The sequence below is a fragment of the Panthera onca genome, chromosome D1 (assembly GCF_046562875.1).
Source record: "Panthera onca isolate mPanOnc1 chromosome D1, mPanOnc1 haplotype 2, whole genome shotgun sequence".
NCBI classification, from domain to species: Eukaryota; Metazoa; Chordata; class Mammalia; order Carnivora; family Felidae; genus Panthera; species Panthera onca.
Window position 1 is genome coordinate 20,537,806 of NC_138348.1, and position 21,627 is coordinate 20,559,432.

Sequence of the window (21,627 nt, forward strand, 5' to 3'; positions counted from 1 at the left end):
TGTCTTTTGTTAGTCTAATGTACAGTCTAATCTCCAGCTGGAGAACTTAAGATGGGTAGAGGAAAAGGATTTTTTTTCCCCTCCCTTACAATGTTATGACCATCTCAGTGACAGAAGCTCAACTATTGGTGCTTTGGGATTTTAGCAAATTAAATAACATGCTTGCTGACTTCTGAAATGTTCAAACATATTTCTCATCCCAGTAAATGGAGTCTTTATGACATAGCAATACTTAAAATTCTCTTTCTGAATTTCCCAGAATAACTAGAAGAGCTTTCAGCAGTCACAGGGGAGAGAGAAAGAGACACCGAAAGACCGAGAGAGACAGAGACATACCATTAGGAGGGGTTCAGAAAGAGCCTCCACAAAATGTACCACTTTGTTATATGGATTATTTTGAGCTGAAGACAAGGCACAAAAGAGTCAGGAAAAACTTTTTACCTCCCTCCTTAATTGCTTCTAAAACTATAGATAGAGGACCTGGTCCAAGAAGAGCGCTGTCATCAGAGATCAGTAAAAAGAATGGGCCATGTGTGGTAAACTGAGAGTAGGGGGAAGCTCATCAGGGTTTGTTTATTCAGATTTCTCTCTCTGTCCTTACTCTCTTTGCATGGCGTGATAAGCATTTATTTAACAAGCATTTGCTCTTCCTATCTTCCTTTTGAAGCCCTGGAACCCTACTCCCTTCTTAGCTCAGGGTGGCATACAAGCCTCAATTACCTGTCATTGACCCTTTCATGTCTTTGTGGGGCTCCTGTATGTTTGAAATTAAATTTGTTTTTCTCTTGTTAATCTGTTTAATGACAGTGTAATTAATAGACTGGCTAATAGAATCTGGAAGGGTAGAGGAAAAAATTTTCTCCCCTACACACTGTACATAGTTTATTTGTGATGGTCTTTTATATAGTTGTTACCCATCTTTAGATGCTATCTGAATCCCTCTACGTAAGTAATAGTAGTAGCTTTTCTAGAGTACTTATCAGAGTTTTATTAATAGATTTTGATGAAATCTGAGGAAAAAAAAATTTTAAACATTTTACTTCATCAAAGGTGTGCTAACATTCCCAAGTTTGAGTACAGCTTGAACTGTAATCGTTCAGCTTCTTTGGGTCAAATGTTCTTCCATACTTGTTTCAAGATTGTGTCCTCCATTAACCTCTCAAATTGTGATACAATGCAATTCCGTAGAAATGTTGAAATAGGATTTCTTCAGTTTTAACTGAGTGAGAAACCATTTAGAGAACCCTAAAATCTTGTGACACTCTCTGGGCAAATGCATATAGGTATTTACATGCATGCTTTTGCACACAAGTTAAGGGTAATGATTGTTTGATACCCTTTCAATGATTTCAAATTTTAAAAAAATGCTTCATGATAAATTAATTTGGCCCTAAGAATTTCCTGGAATCACTTCTTAGGTGTGGTTTGTGAAATTCCAATGGATAGATATATCTCTGTTTAGTTTTTGTTAAAAAGTAACAACATCTACCCATAATACTGGACAAACTAATCTATGTTTTAAGCCTAGTACACAGTATTTTTGTTTGAAATCATTGATATAAAAGCCCTAGACTCAGATCCTCAGGTCTAGTGTCATCAAGGATGTGTATTGTAAAAATAAGCACGTGAAAAACTGAATACTGTCAGCATGCACTCAGAATAAAGGTATATAACTTTCCATTTAGATCCTTATATTCTGGCAAGTTGTGATCCATAGATTGACACACCTTATGGCATGGCAGTAATGGTAATTAGATAATTATTTATCACCATATATCAAATGTCTATTTTATATCAAGGGCTGATCCCGTTATTGGCAAAAGTAAATATGTATTCGACATGATCTAAGGATTTATGGGTATTACATCAAGGCGATAAATAAATTAGAGAATAATTACATATATCAAGTTGTGGAGTAATTAGAATAATCTTTCTGAAAAGGGAAGTCATAGGTAGAATATTTTTGTAGATATTACATTTGGATAAGTAAAGAGAAGAAAGCATTTCCTGGTTTGGGTTATCGTAATATCTCACTGAAACAGATAAGGGGCCAAATTAAATGTGTTAGTCATTCAAAAACCACCACGTCTGCAGCCTGGATGGCATACACGTGAAAGAAATTTGTTTGCTCACATTCCAAGATCAAGGTGCCAGCAGGTCTGGTTTTGTTAAAATCCCACCACTTGGTGGTGTGCCCACTACTTTATGCCCACATTGAGAGAATGAACTTGGACACCAATCATATCAGATCACGACCCCACTCTTAAGACCTCTGTTAACCTTAATAACTTCCTTAGAGCTCCCATATCTAAAGACAGCCACACTGTGAGTTAATGCTTCAACATAAGACTTTTGCAGGGGTTAAGAACATTCTGTCTATAAAGCTGCTTTTAAGTAAGTGAAGCCATAAGAGATAAAGAAAAGAGATTTAAAAAAATGTATAGAAACATTCAAAGACCTAGAGAATAGTAGATGTGTAAAACTTTTCTTTCCCCAAAAGTAGAGAAGCAAAATGCTACTTGGAGGGAGGTACTATTTAAAGGAACAATGCCTGAGAATATTCCTGAATTATTTTTTAAAGGTAAAACGCCAGGCCCCCTGGGTGTCTCAGTGGGTTAAACATCTGACTCTTGATTTCAGCTCAGGTCATGATTCTCCCTCTCTCTGCCCCTCTCCCTGCTCAGGCTCTCTCTTTCTCAAAATAAATAAACTTATAAAATAAATAAGTAAAAAATAAAAGTAAAACACCAAATTTGTACATTCTCAATGAATATCATATGGAATAGGTTAAAAACACATCATCAAATGAGAGCAGAACTAGATAAAGTAAAAATCTTAATAAAATACATAAACAATAAGTGAAGATTTGAAAAAACTCCAGGAAGAAGAAGCAGATTAGATATCCAAAAACAAGCAAAAGGCTAACATCAGCTTTATCATCAGCTACAGAACTGCAAGAAGAAAATGAAGTAAAAATTTTCAACTATTGAAAAAAAAACAAAGAAATTTGAACACAGAACTATATATCCACCTAAATTAGCATTGATGTGCAAATGAAATATTAAATATTATCAAACATACAGGCCTTCAAAATTTTGCCACATAGAAATGTTCTTTGAAATTATTCTCAGATGAAGTAATCCAGGCATCTGTAAACATTTTCTATAAAGTACAAGATACTAAATATTTTCAGCTTTGTAGGTCACTAAGTTCTCGGTGCATATTCTTCTTTGTTTATTCGTTTTTTGCAACACTTAAATTATATAAAAATTATATTCTTTTTTTTTCATGTTTATTTTTGAGAGACAGAGACTGAGAGAGACAGAGCATGAGTTGGGGAGGGGCAGAGAGAGAGGGAGGCACAGAATCCACATCAGGCTCCAGGCTCTGAGCTGTCAGAATAGAGTGTGATATGGGGCTTGAACTCGTGAATGGCAAGATTATGACCTGAGCCGAATTTGGACACTTAACTGACTGAGCCACTCAGGCGCCACTAAGAAATATATATTCTTAACTTGGATGTATACCAAAATAGGCTGCAAACTGAATTTGGCCCATGGAATAGATAGTATAGTTTGAAGACTCCTGAAGGAATCAAATGAAAAGAGAAAAACAACCTAAGAAATATGAAAATATGAAATATCAAATAACTTAATAAAAAATTACCATAGAAACTTATAACATAGAACTGAAATGATCCAAACTTCCTCGCATTATGGCACATGTTAGAAATAATTTAAATATCTTTGAATGGCATGCAAGGATAAATGGATGGGTATTAGTAGGCTGTCCCAATCACCAGAAGAATTTAATATTAAATATATACATTTTGTATCATTAAATTAAGAAATAAATCTTTATAAAGAAAGATAGAAAGGGAAAAAGGAAAATGTGGTAAAGAGAAGATGTGAAATAAGATGGGAAAATGTCCTGACATTATACATTTGTGATTAAAAAGATCAACATGATAAGTAATTATTACCATATATGTTAGTAATAATGTAGTCTCCTAATGTGTATTACAATGACTAATAAACCTGGGATGTAGGTAAGAAAAATCAATTTCTTAGTAAGCTGTTTTAGCAAATTCTCTCAGAAACGAATAAAGCACTAAGAAAATAAAATCCAGACTGTTTGAATAATGTGATTAATAAGATTTCCTTCTGTCTTTACCAAATAGTCCACAAACACTGTCTTAAAACAGGGAATAGAATCAACACAATAACCTTATGATCTCTGACAAAATGAAATATATATTATATTTGGAAATGCTAAAAATCTAAAACTAAATAACTTTTGGATTAAGGAAGAAATCATAACTAAAATATAAAACATTTGGAATTGAGAGGAATTTAAATAGTAACCAACAATGTTCAACCTAAGTAGTAAACAGAGAGATACCAAAAATATAGAAATTTATAAATCTGAGGCTTCAACACGTAGGTGATACTCACAATGGTTGTCCATGATGCTTTGGATATGCAAAACATTGGCATGGCCCCCAAGCCTTCTCAACATAAAATATAACTTTATGCTTATATAACAGGTCAAAATTAGAAAGTTACATAATTCTAAGTGCAAGAACACAGGTAAATAGAAAAGTAAAAATTGGTACAAATTCTGTAGATCAATAGGGTGAAACTTTATGTACCCAATGGCAAGGAAATTGCCACTTGTGAAAATATATCCACTCCCATCACACAGATTATAAAAGATAGGTAGAAGCTAGAGCATCTTGGTGTTGATTTTGATGGTAGACATTGTAGGTACCTCACATATTTTTTTTGTAAAGGAAATAAATAAGTAAAATGAGATGGATACATACCATGGGTATTTATATAAAAGTCATGAGCAACAAATTAGGTGTGCATTAATCGATATAAATATACCTTTAAAACATGAGACCTATATAACATAACATTTTTATGTAAATCAAAAACATGTGCATAAATGAATAACATTTCTTAAAAGACACATATTAATCATATTATAATAAATGCTGGTGGATAGGAGAAGGAATGATCTATAGAAGAAAAAAAGATATATATAATAGAACAGACCAAAACATCTCTGAACTCTAGGTCTAAGAATTTTAAAAGGAAATGAAATTGTAGGCTTATAATTAATTTTAGAAGAATTAAATTTGCTTTCTGACAAATAAAAATATTGAAGATTAGCTAAAGGAATAATGGTCTGAAATACAGAGGTGAAAAAGCAGATACCTGGGAAATAGTTTGAAGTTTTGCCTTAAAGTTACTTCTGAGAGTAAATTTTGGTAAACAGGGAAGAAGTAGGGGTTTTAAGAATGGAAAGACAATAAGCAAATGGAAAAACATCCAACATTATAATTTACTTGACAGAAAGAATGCATAATTAGTTAGGTATATAAGATTTTGTGCCTTTCTCCAGTACAACTCTACAGCCCATGACAGGAGCGGAAAAAGCAGATAGGTGAGATAATTCAGAGACATAGGTAAGATTTCTAAAATATTCATAAGGTAAAATGTTCTTGGTTCTAGAGATATAAGTCATAGGTGAGGAGGAAGGCCTGTATTGCAAAGAGTAGATTAAGAGTTGTAGAGAAATAGGAGGGAAAGAAATGATTTAAAGATTTGCTAATACTTCCAATTAAACAGTTTTAAAATATCTTTCTGAAAATCAATTTAAAAACTATTCCATATTTTAAGTGTTATTTGTGATTTTGTCAGTCAGGTTTTGCTAAGTTATGCTGCAGTAACACTGTTAAAATCTCATTGGCTTACAAAAAAAAAAAAAAAAAACAGTCTATTTCTTGTTCTTATTACATGGCAGTTGCTCCAGATCAGCTGTAGGTCTTCTCTCCTGCATGGGTTGTCTTTATTCCAAGATTCAGGCTGAAGAAGCAGCCCCTATTTAAGACATGAATTTTTTGTAGCAGAAAGAAAGAGCAAAATGGCTGTCTCTTAAATCTTCATTGGTTCTTAAAGCTTGTGCTCAGTCATGCCTATGCTGTATCCAATCACATGCCAGTGCCAAACTAAGACACATAGATCAAGTCCAACATCAGTAGGATGGGGGATGTATATTCCTCCCAGTGGAGTCCAGTAAATCTCATAGCATCAGGGGAAAATTCTTCAAGCCCAGAATCATCTTTTATAAAGTAAAGGTGGGAAGACAAAGCAAGACCTTTGATTCAACTTTTATTAAAAAGAAGGCTCTCTCCTTGGTATCTGTGATGATGTCTACTTATCAATTATGAATCCTTTCCCCTTTATTCTCTGGGAATCTATTAGAAACTAGGAATGACAGACCAAGTAAAGAGCAGCATGCTGGTAAATTCACAAATAATTCATGAATGAATATAGCTAAACACAGGAAGCAAAGTGGTGGGAAATAGTAGGGGCTGGATGGTTATTGCAAAAGTACAGAAATAAAAGGGATCTGGCATGTTCTTCACTGGTAGCTGTGTTGGCCCTGTTAAGCAAGACACCAATCTCATTGAATTATGAAGGATTCTACCTCAGTCTGGCAGTTGATATGATCTGACTTTTCTTTCAATTTTTGGTTGTCATACAGAACATTATATTACCAAGACTTTTCATTTCATTGTATTGCTACCAATGACAATAATGCTATTAACAACAATAACAAAATTAAGATTGGTATATTATCTCATTTAAAAACACTCTCCTATGATCCAATTTTTTTCTCAAATGAATCCTGTGTGATAGAATTGTTGGTTATTCTTATTTTACTCTTCTACTCCATCCATTGTTCCCCTTTCTGTGCCAGTTTGTGCTTTGCCTACCATGATATAGGCTGATTCATATAGATTGTTTTATCTGGACTCTGTGGCCTCAGATTAATAGTTATGTTTGGCCAAAGAGAGAAGAGGGAGGTCACATGGCCATGGAAAAAAGTTTGACCTTTATCAAGGGAGTTTTGTTTTTTGTTTTTGTTTTTGTTTTTTTTTAATTCCACAAGCATCACAAGAAGTGGGCAGAGGGCAGAGCACTTTTCCATACATCAAAAAGAGGACCTGTAAGAGAGGAGTTATAATCTAATCCCCTCCTTGAGCCAGACAGGGAAAAAAAAATCATTGGGATAAATAGATAAGAAGGATTCTTCTGCCTCTGCTCTTCAGAGATTATGCATTCTCTATTGAGAAAGAAAGAAACACCTAAACAAGTATTTTATGAGGCCTCAAATGATAAAGTCTCTATTCCCAGTTGCTTTGGGTAAGATTTTTTCCCTACATCCTTGCTATACTGTCACCATCACTATCATTATCAATGTCATTGGCATGTGGCATGCTCTAAAGGGATGTTGTGAATTGTTTCAGTTTATTGCAACATACAAACTTATAAATCTGAAACCTCAACATGTAGGTGATACTCACAATGGTTATCCATGATGCTTTGGGTATACAAAACATTGGCATGGCCCCCAAACCTTCTCCACATACCCCAGCTGCCTTTTTAACCGTCTTATAGATGACCATGTCAGAGTCCTAGGGTGGGTCTGTTCAGGTCAGCCAAGGTCTACTCAGATCATTGCTTGGCTTTATCTTAAATTAATATCCTAATAGAACCCATGCTGTGGAATTTGCAACAACTTATTTGGGGAGGGAAGAGGAGGGTTACTTATGACAGCCTTCTACTCTTTTATGCCAACCAAAACATTGCAATATAAATTAGCCTGTCCAAACTGCTTACCCCCCGTAATTATCTCTGCTCTAGGAATAGCTGTTTTATAACTGTTGCAAATCAAAGTACTATGCCACTGAAGTATTCACTTGCCAGGAGACCGTGGCATCTCATCCATTAAAGGGATGATGTTTAGGATGATGTTTAAAAGCACCCTCTTCTTTTCTTTTTGAAAGGTTGTTTCACTGAACGGACCTTGCCTTGAGTTGTATGGGGAGAAATGGGAGTTGAATCAGCAGCACTGGTACAATGTACATAACTCCCCTGTTGCTCTCCTCCCAGGTGCTTTGGAATTTGCCTGGCTTAGCAGGCTGGAGGCTGCATTGATAGAACTCAGAGTGGGCCGACAGCACTGGAATGTCTAAGATTGTACTCGGCTCATAGTCTCCATTTTTCAGAATTTACCTCTTAAGAGGCAGACAGTGCTTTTGAGGACAAGGCTAATAGTTCCTAATTCCTTGGGTGTTCATTGTGAAATGCTATTATCCATGCTAAGGTAATTTGCTATTAATATGGATGTAATACACAATGCTATCAAAATTTTCACTGTAATGCAGTCTTCATAAACGTCTATTACCGTTTTAACAGCTCCTGATTCCACAGTTTGAATTAACCCCCTTGAAGAAGAGTGAAAGTTATTCTGCACAGTGCAGCAGTATATATAGTTAGTTGCAAATGGCGTGGGGGCCGAGAGCAGGGAGCATCAGTTACTCACATAGACTGCAACTTCCTCCCATGGATGTATGATTCATGCCTGGACAGTATGCATCACACAAAATATGTCTCCTCATTATGAGAAATTCAATAGCAGAATAAAACTCATGCCTCTGAAAACTTGCTCATTATTTACTTCAAGTTAATGCTATCAATGTAATGTGTTGAGTATATTGGTTAGATGTTTCTGCTTTTTATGCCTGTAATGAGAGTAGCTTTATTTTGTCCCATCAGTTGTTACAATCAGGAGTTAAGAAATTTTCTGTACTTGAGACACAAGATAATGTTAATGATAAATTGCTGTTAACAAATTTGAGGGATTTTAACATGGGGATTTGGAAGAGAATAATTAATCTTTGAATAAACACAATTTCAAAATGCAGATAATTAAAATTTTATCTTTGATTTTGCAAATAGCTTTGCAGAAGCAGGAGGTCCATGAAAAAAAAAGCAGTCACTCGTGGCAAATGGCTTTTTCCCCCCATTTCTTACTTGTTCAAAACCCATTCTTCATATTCATCCTGCACAGCTGATTTTTGTTCTTGCTATACAGGGGTCCATGATCAACTCCCTTATTGGACTGTGAGCTCAAGGTAAGAAAGTAAGTTCCATTCAACTCTATACCCCCTTCAGTGCTTAGCATATTTTGCAGAGTAAGTATTTAAAAGCTGTTTGTTGAATGGAAATACGATGTAAGTGGTGGTGGTTTGCCTTGGTTCAATATAATCCACAGTCTTCAAACAAACCAGTAAACATATTCTGATTTTTTTTTCTTAACAGATCCCCTACTCTATTTACTTTGGACCTCTCCTAATTTCTTAATGTGCATTTTCACCAGTGTTAGGATGCCTGCCCATATTTAGCTCTGGTGACTCTTTGCCTCATATTTATCATTCAAAGAAGGTTGCATAAAATTTCCTGTGCCAACCAAGCCTGCAAAAGTTGGTTAATAAACCATATGATACTTTGCACACATAAATCCAATATACCAGCATTATGCAATTTTCAATATGCAGAATATACTCACACCCCATTTTTTTTGAGAAAAAAAATAATTCTTGGCCTGCAAAGCAATGCAAATAGATGTCCTAAATTTGCAAATATTTGCCTGGCACTGACACTAGATTTATTTAATGCCATGACTTAAACATATTTTAATAGATTCTCAACATAAAAAAGACAGTGAAAGAGTTTGGCCTGCTCAAATAAAATGATGAATAAATAAATATAGCAGCTAATAATAGAAAGAAATATGACACAAATTATGGTAAGCTGGAAAGTAATTGTAGAAGTTTATGGTTATTGGGCTGAATCTAATATGATGTTCAATTTCTACTGGCATTTCAAGAGCTGTCCTAATTAATCAATTGGTAATTGCAGCTATGATTACTGGCTGTGATGATGATTAATTGCCAATTTTGATTGATCCTCCAATAATTCTGGCATGTTCTTCAATATAGAATCTCTGCTGCATTAAGTAGGATTTTGGAGGCAGAGTTATTAAAAGCAAATAATCAAACCCTTCACTCTCATTATGGATCTGTCCTCAGGGGACAAGATTTGTGATGGTAGAATCATGGATAGATTCACAGTAGGGGAAAGCCAAGAGAGGACAACATTATGCCAGAGATTATTTTAATAAAATAGACTCATTGTGGAGATGGAATGTACATTTTATAATGATTCATTCACTTCAGGCTTACATTCATTACACCCCCTACTAGTTGAGCCTCCTTCATTATAACAGTATGATCTCTTCAGCCCAGTCCAATCACTACTACCTTTTTCAATCCTATGGGGAGTGGAAATAAATATCTCTGTGCTTTTCCAACTGTCACATAAGAAATGGTTCATTATCCAGTTCTTTAGGCAAGTACCATGAACCTAAAGTCACAAACAGAGGAAATATTTCTGGGATTACATCATAAATAAGAAAGTCTTGAAAGTCATCTTTTCTAATATGTTATTAACCTGGTGCAGGAGGGGCTCCGCAACCATTTTAACAGGGAACAGTCTAAAAAAGCAGCTTGGTACCGGGAGAGTCACCCCCCCCCCCGCCCCAAAACCGTAAATACAATTTCTCTTTGAAGAGCCTCACACTTCAGGCTAAAGCAGGGACTTCAGAAAGGTGAATTCGGGCGCCTGGGTGGCTCAGTCGATTAAACGTCCAATTTCGATTCAGGTCAGGATCTCGTGGTCTGTGAATTCAAGACCACATCAGGCTCTGTGCTGACAACTCAGAGCCTGGAGCCTGCTTTGGATTTTCAGTCTCTCTCTCTCTCTCTCTCTCTCTCTGCCCCTCCCCTGCTTGCACTCTGTCTCTCTCAAAAATAAATAAACATTTAAAAAGCATTTTAAAAAAGGGTGAGTTCATTGAAAATACTGAAAATCAGACTCATTTTCAATGAATAAGGAAAAGAAATCAGAATACATGTGCCACAAGGGCAGAGTACATATTTTTTATGCTCTGCCGCAAACTGAGTACTTTTAAAGTGCCCATACCAGGTAGAAATCCAAAAAATAACTAATGAATAAATGAAAAAATGAGCATTTGTACATACTCCCAAGGGTAGAGACTTGCCATATATTGAGAATTGACTCAATATACACATTTATATATTGTTTACATATATTTTATATGTAACATGTATTGAACGCACATATATTACATAATACTTTACATTGCCTTACATACATTTAATCCTCCTAACAACCCTGTGAAGGAGGTATTATTACTCTTATTTAGAACTGTGAAAACTTAACATTAGAAAGGTAAATAACACAGTTAAATCCATATAATGAATAGTTGGCAGTTGAACAAAGGACTTGAACTAAGCTCACTACAGCTCCAAAGCTCATGCTTTTAACTATTATGCTATTCGGCCCAATTGTCAGAAAAATCTAGAGGGCCAATTGCTTTGTCCCCATCTTATAAAACAATGGTTAGCAGAGTTTATAGAAGAGTTTGGACTTGAATCCAGCAACACTGTCCTCCACCACTGTCTCCCCCTCATCTTTACTTTCTGTGTGTTTGCTTCCCCAAGGAGCTGTGCTCAGAGAGGCTAATCTTCCAGCTCTGAATGAAGCCACCCTCATTCCTAATTCTGTGGTTGGTATATGGATTTGTACCGGTTTCCTATTGCTACTGGGACAACTTACCACAAACTCAGTGACTTAAAACACCACACATTTATTGTTTTACCTTTCTAGACATTCTAAGTCCAAAATCAGTCTCACTTAGCTAAAGTAAATATGTCAACAGGGTGGGCTCCATCTGAGGCTCTTGGGAAGGGTCTGTTTCCTTGCCTTTCCCTTCTAGGGGCCGTGTACATTCTCTGGCTTATGTCTCTTTACTCCATCTCAAAGCCAGCAGCATAGTGTTCTTACATCCTGTCTTCTTTATCGACTTGCGTCTGTCTTCACATCATCTTCTCTGATTCTGACTCCCTTGCCTCCCTTTTATAAGGAGATTTATGATTATTATGTTGAGGCCACCCAGGCATCCAGGATAATCTAAAATAATCTTCCCATCTCAAGATCTTTAATTTAATCACATCTTCATAGTCTCTTTGGCCATGTAGGCTAACATTTTGAGGATCTAAGGATTAGGGCACAGACGTCTTTGGGGAGTTGTTACTCATCCGCTATAGACCTATATGTGAACTCATCTAGAATGTCTTGCCCTTCAATTTACCCAAAGCACACCAATTTTCCTGCTCCTGGGTTTGGATTAATAATATATCTGTCATCTAAAAAAGACTGAGAACCACAGTTCAGATGTGACCATGACAGTATTAGTTATTCTTGGCAAATCTTGGAAGCCATATCACTATCATTTATTAATGACTATCAGTTCTTGAAATAATGATAAAAACAGTGCTGGAAGATGAAGACTTGTTTATATTGTAATTTAAAGAGGCACGATACAAGATAGTGTCAGCCTTGTAACATTTATGTATTCAAATAAGTCTAGAAGAAAATATAGGAATTTGAGTTTAATTTATGGGAAATTATTTTATTTACCTTTCTGTAGCATTGTTATCTTATTTTCAGAGTGTCATCTCCCCCATGTTATTTCCACTACACACCAGCCTTCACTGACATTCTATCTTTCCTAAATTATGCCTTATAAAGTGCACCTGAAAATGCAGTTTACGTATAGTATTGTATGCTACAATCATTTCTACCCAGCTTGATTGTATGTTTTGGATTCCCAAATCACTTACGTGTAACTGAACATTCAATAAAATATCTATAAATTATGTCAAACTCAACAAATATTTGTGTTTTAAATGTATACTATGCATTGTTACCAGGTGTCCTACTTTGGACTAGAACAATTTATGTTGGTCTTCCTGTAGTAATTATTAGTAAGGCGGCCTCTTTCATTCACAAAAGTATCCTGATTTGAATGATAGATTATGTAATTACCCTAAATATATAGCAAGTGTTATGAGTTGGTCTTAGTAATAACAGCAAACTCCTAATCTCAACAAATGCGCCCTCGGCAACTTGAGACAGCATAGCGGGTAGAATAATGGTCCCTCCCCAAATGCCTACATCTTAGTCCTGTGAGCCTGTGAATATGTTACACTATATAGCATAGAGGAATTAAGGTTGCAGATACGATTAAAGTTGCTGTTCAGTTGACCTTAGAATAAGGGGATTATCCTGGATTATCTGGATGTGCTGAATACAATCACAGGGATCCTTAAATGGGGAAGACAGGGGTGGAAAAGAATAAGAGGGAGATGTGACTATGGAGGAAAGACACAGAAAGATGAAACATTGCTAACTTTGAAGGTGGAGGAAGGGTACCATAAGCCAAATAACACAGGCCACCTCTAGAAACTGGAGAAGGCAAGGGAGCAGATTCCCCCCTAGAGCCTCTGTAGGAAATGCAGCCCTTGCCATCACTTTAATTTTAGCCCAGTGATACCCAGGATAGACTTCTAGAATTGCAGGATAATACATTTGTGCTGTTTTAAGCCACTAAATTAGTTAGAATTTGTTATAGCAGCAATAGAAAATTAGTACATTTTTACAATTCTGCCTAGACTGGAGTAGAGGGGTGAAGAAGTGCGGTAGTCCTGGGGAGAGCAACCAGCCTGTGTTGAGGAGTGGGTTTATGAACTGCTCCCGGCGTGCTGAGGGTGAGCCTGGGGCACAGTGGATGGTGAAGCTGCAGGCCGTGGCAAGGCTGAACAAGCAGGCTGGGCCAGTATGCCAGGTTCACTGACCACAGGGTAGATTACTTGTCTTTGACTATTCCTTCATTGCTTTAAAATGATAAAATGGCTGGGACGCCTGAGTAGCTCAGTGAGTTAAATGCCTGACTTTGGCTCAGGTCATGATCTTAACGGTTCGTGAGTTTGAGCCCCATGTCTGGCTCTGTGCTGACAGCTCAGAGCCTGGAACCTGCTTCAGATTCTGTGTCTCCTTCTCTGTCCCTCTCCTGTTCGCTCTCTGTCTCTCTGTCAAAAATAAATATTTAAAAAAAAGTTTTTTAATGATAAAATGGTCAATCAATTTTTTAAAAATTCTCCCTATTTCCTTTCTCAACAAGATAACTGGCACTAATGGGGACCAACTCTCCTGGTCTACCCAGGACTAAGGGATTCCCTGGGATGAGACACTTTCAGTGCTAAAATGAGGACAGTCCCAGGGCGACTAGAATTGTCATTCACCTTAAATATGGCACTATATTCCATTCACTCCAAAAAGATCTTTAGGAGAGAATGTTTAGCATAAAAAGCCATAAAAAGAAAATAGAAATAAGCAAAAGCAGCCTTTGACTATTACAGTTTTGAAACTTTGGTTCATGACTTCAAAGTATACAAAGGAATACTCTTAGATGTTCCTATAAAAACAGAAACTATATAAACTCAATCTTGACAAATAATGCCACATTTAAAATTTTGTGGGCTGTCTTAATCTAATAGAAGACACAGAAGGAAATGAACCAAATTGGCTTAAAAAAATTTTTTTTAAATCATGGAGTCATGGAACTGTATATTTGAAGGGACTATAAATTTGTCAAAATGTGTTTCTGATAGACCCTAGTGGCTGTGGGATACTTCAGAGACTATAGTCAGGAGCAGGAAGAGGACCAAATGAGGCTTTCCCCCTCCACTCCTGCCTAGACTAGAGCTAACTACAGTCTTTATTTCACATTATCATTTGCAAAAGCATTCTTTGATTGGAATATGAGAGAGGCCACTGTTTTCTTCCAAACCTGTTTTTTGTCCCAAGTGAGGAAACGAAATCCCAGAGAGAGAAATTATTAGTCCAAAGTCATATAAGTTCAACTTAAGGCTCCTGACCCGACCCTATTTCCTTGCTACAGGCACCTAGAATTGTCTTAGGAATACATGTAAATGTGGTTCTTTTTTGAAAATATCTTGCCTGATCGTAAGACAGATATCAACTACCTAGTGATCTGGAAGGTCAGAACTTTTATAATGTTTTTTATTGTATGAAATCATAACATCATTAAATGTTAGAGCCAGAAGAAATCATTTTCCAGTTCTCTCCTTTTAGTTAGGATCCAAGGAGGTTAAGTGAGACTTTCTGAGGTCATTTCAACTAATGGATGGCAGCATCAGTACTGAAATTCCCAGGAAATTTCATGATACCACACTTCTTTTGGTGTCAGTTGTCACTACTGTTCTTTTATTTGCTTAAATGAACGTCTGTGTATTCAAGTCCAGCCTTTTCTTTTGAAAATAACTATAATAAATATTGCCAGGATAAAATATTCAAGTAGTAAAGCTTTAATTGCTGACTAAGAACTGAAAAAGGGAAAATAAGGACTAAATTTACTTATCAAGTCAAGTCAATCTGCAAGAGTCCTCAGACATATGATGATTTCATAAAGAACTGGTCTAATCCAAAGGCTGCTTTGACTTAGTCCAGCCATTTCTCTGAACAGAAACAGCACTGAGTGTAGTTTACTTCCTGAGTAAATAAAAGCTATGCTATTCAGGATTCCAGGAGAGATGTTGTGTGTACCACGTGTCTGATCAAAGTGCTGAACTCAGGTACAATTGTGGCTGAAAATTAAACTTGAGATTGCTGCTTCTTGAGGTGACAGAAGTGAAAGTGGAGGAAGGAACTCCCACTCTGTATAGCCTCTTCTTGAAACTTTTCCAGATTTGACAACAGCCTTCTCCTTGAGTGAAGGGTTCTGGAGTCTTTGATCTCCATCCAACGAGATAGGTCACCCGCTTTCTCAGTGAAATTGTTCAGCAGTGAGAAGGAATGAGTGCTTCAAATAAGGAAAAGAAAGAGAGGAACATTTGGAAGGTCTTGGGCTAGATACGTGATATACCATATCTCAGTCAACACACAACACCTTAAGGGATATTTTTGCATTAGAATTCTTTCTATTGCAGTGAAAGAGTCATAATGCAAACCATGTTAAGCATATATGGGATTTGAGGGTCTCATGCAGCTGAGAATTCTAGGAGCTTTGGACCTTAAGAAATGGGAGCCTCAGATACTTTCCTTTCTCTCTCTTTCTACTTCTTTCTTCTCTCTTTCTCTTCCTAGTAGAGCATTATGCCATGCACAGCAGGATGGACTAGGCAATTGGGACTTCTGGGTTTAAATCACTTGAGTAACTCAGAGGATTCTGGTTAGACTTGCATGGGTCATGCGGCCATCCTTGAGCCAATCTTCATAGCTAATGAGATGGATATTAAGACTGGTCAAATCTACATTACATGAGCAACCCTGTAACAAAGGAGGGGGTAGAAATGACTGAAATGGACAGACCCACAGAGGCCATGTTAAATGGGGGGAGGGGCAGTTTCCCAAAAAAAGAAGACTTATGCTAACAGAAGAGGGCGACTGAATTAGCAAATGTAAAGAAGTGTTGATTAGAGTGTAATTTTCCTGATGTAGATATGAGTAAACAAAGTATCAGAAAGGTTTCATTGTTCTTTTAAAGTTTGTAGGACTAATTCATACATGATAGATGAGAACCGGACCATTTTATTGGACCCTGAAGTCTGTACTATGTCTGCTGTGCCCTGTGCCACTGCAATATTCATAGACGTTGAAAAGGATAGCTTTTTTAAACATTAAAATCACCATATTCAATTTAATAAGAGAACTAAAAATTGTGCTATTGAGTTGTAAAAATGATTATTTGGGGGGAATATAAATGTTTCTCTGGAAATTGTTTAGCAAGGAGCTTGGCTTTCATTGTGTTCTAAATGTTTTAAATGGGACATCGTGATCTCTTAAGACCTCATTAGAGGAGTCTTTTAGTGGCTTAAAATGTTTTTTTACATGATTCAAAGACTTTCCTCACCCATACAGCTCATCATCAAAAAATTACTATCTTAACTGTTCAAATGGGGTAAGACAAATCTTTCATTCCTAGACAATGCTAATAGGATTTCAAATTGGTCCACTTTTTTTGGCATGGGGAAATTTGGCCACAGAAATCAAAATCCTAAAAAAAATTAATTAAATTAATTAAATTAATTTAAAAAAAAAAAAGAAAAAGAATCCTGCACTTTGGAATTCACTTTAAATGATTTCTCCTACAGAGGTACCTGGGTGGCTCAGTCGGTTAAGTGTCCGACTTTGGCTCAGGTCACGATTTCACTGTCTGTGGGTTCGAGCCCCCACATCAGGCTCTGTGCCAACAGCTCACAGCCTGAAGCCTGCTTCGGATTCTGTGTCTCAGTCTCTGCCCCTCCCACGCTCATCCTTTGTCTCTGTCTCTCTCTCAAAAAATTAAAATGAAAACATACAAAAAATTTAAATGATTTATCCTACAGAAATAATCAGACAAGTACATAAGTTTGATTTCACAAGGAAACTCCAAAGTGTTAGAGATAATAGAGAACATGGAAACAACCCAAACATGTAGAGGACTAGCTAAGTAAATCATGCAATAATGTCCAGTGTCTACTGAACCCAAGCAATGTGCTAAATACTGTATATAATATTCAAGGCACTTATTTATCTCATTTCATTTCTGACAATCAGTGGTTTACAAATTAGATATTATCTCCCTTTTCTTCTTCAGTTAAAATAATAGAACAAACAAACTATGATTTGGAGAGAGCAAATTAAATGTCAAGCATACTTATTTTCTAATTAGCTGAGAGCCTGGACTCAAGTTCAGGTTTATCTGACTCTAAAACCCTTGCTCTTAATTATTATACAATATTCTTATTTATCTATTCAATGGAAAAATATCCTGTGATTAAAAAAAAATAGTATATTTATCTATGTAAACATGAGAAGGTATTTATGAATATTATTAGGTTAAAAAAAGCAGGTAACAACTGAGAATACATATTGGGTCCCAATAGTTATTTAAATTCATATTTACTTTATGCATGTAGATACACTAACTTGTTAAGCATGATTATCTTTCGGTAATGAATACAGGCCATTTTTACATTCCTGATTTTATTTTTCTATAATGAATTAATTATTTATAATAAGCATGAGATACTTTCCTAATTATAAGAGTATATTAATTACTTCCATTTTGGAAAAGAAAAAAAGTATTTTGCCCATCATTTCTCAGCTCATTCCATCTAACTTGGTAATTCACCTTGTCAGATACTCTAGTCAGTGTGATTTAGATAATTTGCTATTTGTATCCAAACCTTCCCAACAGCAAAGTTTTGATATGTAGGATACTGGGTACCTGATTAACAGCATAACAAAATTGAATTCCTAGGGCAGAAGACTCCAGCTTATAACTGAATCTTTATGCTTCTACTTGGGAAACATCAGCAAGGGCTAAAAATAATTTTTTAAAAATGAGTTCATCAAATATTTTCAACCTCCAGAAAGATTCAGGACTCATTCGACTCTGGGAAATGATTAGGCTTTCTGTTTAATCCCCTGCTGAATTCATATCTTGCTAATCCTGTGCTGTTCTGTGAATGATTACAAAGCTCTGACTCACTAATGCTCCAATATAAAAAAAATAATCATTATTATTCCCTTGACCAAAAGGACTTTTGAAAACTGGAAAATATTCCTCTGCATTTGAAAAATGGAGCAAAAACTATAAAACTAAAGTTGTTTAAAAAATAAGACATGGCTAAAGAGGTTAGAGTGGGAGGGAGCCAAAGCATAAGAGACTGTTAAAAACTGAGAACAAACTGAGGGTTGATGGGGGGTGGGAGGGAGGGGAGGGTGGGTGATGGGTATTGAGGAGGGCACCTTTTGGGATGAGCACTGGGTGTTGTATGGAAACCAATTTGACAATAAATTTCATATATTGAAAAAAAAAATAAAGAGATCTCAGGAAAAAAAAATAAGACATGGCTTTAATTGAATAATTTACTTAATGATAAGACAATTTTGAAGGGTTTCCTGTCTTTTGTGTTTCTGAAATTATAAGCAGAAGTTCTGAATTGTTTCTGGCCTCCTTTCTTTCAATTGCAGTAATACAAGGAAGACAAAACAAGGCTTAGAATCACATCCAAATTCAACACCTTCCATTGACAGACAACTAATGGATAGGAAACATGTTTTTTTCATGATGTAAGAAAGCTTTCAAACAGGATGTCAAAATGAAGATGGGTCTTGGATTTCACAGTGACATACCACAACACCAGTCCCTTATGACTTCAGTCCATTTTTCTCCTTCTGATATTACAAGTCCACAGGGATTCTTGCCCCAAATCTGTGAATAACAAAATAGCTTTTAAAATACTCTTGAAGTTTTTGGCCTAATTGTTAAATCTGCTGCCATCATATGGTGACAAGTGAAAAGAATAAGGGCACTCATAGCTCTTAAAGCTAAGGTCCTAATTATATTTATGAAGGGGCAGAAAAACCCCCTCTGCTTTTTCTCTAACATTGGTACAATTCCCCAATACCAGTAAACAGAATATACATCGTTTCTTTTACAGAAATATAAGTGCTCCCACCAGAAAACCAACAGAACAAATCCTATTCTACTCTGAGCTTCACAGTCAAATTCAAGATATGTTGAGAAAAGCGATGCAGGATAGACTGAACTGACAACTTCTGATAAGACAGAGGTAAAGATAGAGGTGAGTATCAATATATGACAGGTTTCAAACCTGACAGGTTTGCAAGCACTCTCTGTACATGTGATTGCCTGTCCACCAAAATTCTCCCTGACTCTTGACTTTCCTACCATAGACATTTCTTTGCTATCTAGAAATTTCCTCACCTCACACATGTAACACTGGGAAAATAGTTCCTTTGCATCAGGGTATTTGTAATAGAACTAGATCATAAGCAAATCACTGAACATCAAATCTGAAGGAAATTTCTGTGATTACCCCATTTTAAGGATGTAAAAACCAATAAGTACAACTACTTTCTCCCAATCATGGATAAATTCGGGACTACAAACAGCATCTCCTGATCGTCAGTCCTGCCACCCTCTTTTGTCTACTCCTTGTCCAGCTGTGGCTAACCATTGATATAATGATATGTGTTATGTATCGGTTTAACGATTTGCAAATCAAAACTAAATACAACTAGCACCCAGTTAAGTCCAATCTTTGTGTAGAGTCAATTCAAAGGAAAAAGAATCCAGCAGAAAACTATTACCAAAACAATTTTAATGTTTACTTCATCTCTGGAGAAAATGGTAAAAGGTAGATGGCTGTGGGGGTTGGGGGTAGGGACAGTAATGAGCAGGGAAAAGGGAAGAAGACATTTTAATTTAAGCAATGGTTCTCCATTTGGCCCCTCAGAGAATATTTAGCATTGACTGTAGACACTTTTGTTTGTTACAACTGAGGGCTGCTACTGGCTTCTAGTATAGGAAGTAGAGGATGCTTCCAGGCATCCTTACAATGCATATGACATTCCTCCACAGCAAAGAATTGTCTAGTCCAAAATGTAAACAATGCAGAATTTGAGAAAATCTGTTCTGAGGTGTATCTTTGAAAACTTATTTCCATCCGTATCAACTGTTGGGCTACCCCACCTTTTCTTCCCTTCACTTTCAATTTCTGTCACTGATTCTCCTAATGCTGAAAAGAACTCTTTTGTCTTATAGCTTTCTTTTAGCTTTCTATGCATTTTGATTGAATCTTTGTCTTCATGTTCCATATCTGCAATTTCCTTCCTTTCTCAATATAACCCCTCCTTAACCATAGTACAAAATGCAGAAATCCTCTTGGAAAGACAAAGATAGGATTCTTGTCAGTAGGCAAAAGGGAGATTCACACACATCATCATACACATCTTAAATGATCAGACTGTGAGAAATCTCTATATTTTTATATTTCAACTCGTGTAATTGCAGACTAATTCCAGAATTTCCCAGCATAGAAGAAAGGAGTTTTCTCTTTGTATGTGGCAGAAACCAGAATGTGAAAAAAAGCAAGTGAGGGAGGCAGGGATTTACAAGAGACTTCAGACTGAGTGTAAGGACAAGCTGTCCAAGACTGTAAACTGTGGGAAATTCCATTGGTTCATAAGGTGACCTTCACTGAGCTAGTTCCATTCCCAGCTCCATTTGGATTAGGATCAAAAGTTATCATCTGCAGGAATAATAAACTCCTTGATCCTATATTCTCATATAATATGAGAATAGATAAAGGGAATTTTATGAATTGATGCAAATGGACAATTAGAGGGAGAAATAAAAATTTGTTTGTAGAAGACAGGTATGCATTCTTTGCTTTTATCAATTGCAATACAAAACACTATGACACAAAGATCTTAAAATGTTTATGAACCATATGGGCCTACCAATAGGCAAGCGTTTTATGTGACCATTTTGCTATTTTATGAAAAATATGCTAGAGAAAATTTCATTTACCCAGAAAAATGATAGTCCAGGGAGAAGAATAAAAATAAGCCCATTTTTAAACCTGCTAACTTTTTGATATGTAGAAGATTCCAAAATGTATATTCATGTTCTATCTATACAATTCTAGATGTCAGGGCTTCTTGTTTTCTCTTCTTTTTTTTTAAATGTTTGTTTATTTATTTATTTTGAGAGAGACAGAGACAGCGAGCAGGGGTGGGGCAGAGAGACAGGGAAAGAGAGAAACTCCCAATCAGGCTCCAGCTGGCTGTCAGCGTGGAGCCCAATGCGGGATTCAAACTCACAAACCACGAGATCATGGCCTGAGCAGAAACCAAGAGTCGGACGCTCAAACGACTGAGCCACCCAGGTGCCCTACCTCTTATTAATCTTAATGGAAACTTTGTAATCAAGAATTTTAGAATAAATTATAGATTATTTCAATGTGAA

The 21,627-nt window shown here is 36.2% G+C and overlaps 1 long non-coding RNA gene across 3 annotated transcripts in view; it reads left to right on the plus strand.

Annotated features, from left to right (window-relative positions):
- Nucleotides 1–21,627, plus strand: part of LOC132661653 (uncharacterized) — a 731,817-nt gene that overhangs the window by 702,820 nt on the left and 7,370 nt on the right. For 2 of the 3 annotated variants that reach the window (XR_009602330.1, XR_009602335.1), the window contains one exon: nucleotides 19,295–19,438. This is a non-coding gene — a long non-coding RNA (uncharacterized LOC132661653). The remainder of the gene's footprint in view (nucleotides 1–19,294; nucleotides 19,439–21,627) is intronic. The other variant, XR_009602332.1, reaches the window with a different exon arrangement.